This window comes from Episyrphus balteatus, chromosome 4 (assembly GCF_945859705.1).
Source record: "Episyrphus balteatus chromosome 4, idEpiBalt1.1, whole genome shotgun sequence".
NCBI lineage: Eukaryota > Metazoa > Arthropoda > Insecta > Diptera > Syrphidae > Episyrphus > Episyrphus balteatus.
In genome coordinates this window covers 66,317,190-66,318,731 of record NC_079137.1, presented here as the reverse complement: position 1 = coordinate 66,318,731, position 1,542 = coordinate 66,317,190, and positions in this window count along the sequence as shown.

Below are 1,542 nucleotides of genomic sequence, written 5' to 3'. Positions count from 1 at the left end.
AATAAATGGTCCCAAAAATAGAAATGACAACCGATAAATTTATGTAAAAAAAAGAGTTTTAACAGTTCTTTTTGTTATATTTCAAACTTAAACGTAATCAATAACAACACCAGCACGCAAAAAAATATTAGTTTTCGATGCCCTTAATTCGAATTCGGAGCTCATTTTACTAGATTGGGCTGAAGTAAATTACGAAAACGCAAAAATCGCTGAAATATGTTCATGGCTTTTTGCTTATTCTAATTCTCAAAATTCTTCGAACTAAATTCACAAAAAAAAAAACACCTTTTTTTTTTCACACATAAAATTTCAGTCAAATTAGCAATAGAAAAAACATTTATGTATAAACATAAACAACTTATGTCATGTGTGAATGCATTTCGAACGCTTCGTTGTGTGTTTATAAAAGTCATTCTGATTCTACGGTGACTTTTACTTAGAAAAACGTAATTTTTAACTGTAGCTATCCGGTCTTTGCACTGTAAACAGTATTCTCCTAAATTTAAAATATTTTATTATATGATTATTTTAAAATAAAAGATATGAAATGTAATAACTAGGGATAGAATTTTCATGCGAAAAATATGCGCTTAAATTAGAAAATATGCACTAAAATGTATATTTAAAACCACATAATTTTATAAAATATAAATATTTCTTTAAAATTATAAAATTATTTTATACGTTACTTTGTGATTATTTATATACTAAACCATTTCCGAGTTCAAAGATGTAACTTTTTGGAATTATTGAGGTTTGCCTAAAAAAAAATCTAAAATGTTTCAAAATTTACTTTATGTAATTCAATTTATCATTTGATCGTTTTGGAGATATTTTTGTTTATGAGTTTGAACAGCGAAGCAATGGTTTGTCAGTTTTGCACAGTATTTGCTTACGTTTTTGACTCTTTTTCACTCACTTTTGGTACAAAATTGAAAGCATGTAGTTTCGTTATTTTTACAAACTTTTGGGAAAATATGCACTAAAACATCCATTTATTTTAAAGTAAGCAAAAAAATGTATTTATTGTCAAATATGCAAGAACATTGAATTCCATTTTAAAGGAAATTTCCTGATTTGTACATATATGTATGTACATAATTCGTTGCCATGCTTGCAAGGTGTGCCCAAAAAATATGCATTTGCATGTAAATCCGAGTCCTAATAACTATTTTATATCCCATTTAGGTATGTCTAATAACGTACTTAAGATTCGAACTATGATGAAGTCTTTTCACTTTTTATGAAAAACGGTGCAAGAACCAGATACAACTCCAAAAACAAAAGAATATAATTTTAGCTTAAAATTTTTATTTTCTCAAAAACTATTTTAACAGTTTTTATCAAATTCTGTTATGTTCTAGAAATAATAGAATTCTTTGTGCAATGTAAACGAAATCTCCAACAGCAACACTGTCATCTCCACACTCAACAAACTCGGCTCCACTAAGCTCTTCTTAAGAAATCTTTTTTTCAACATTTCCCCCCAATCTTCTTCTCTCACCCGTTCTTCCTCAATCTTTCATTGCAAAAACAAAAAAC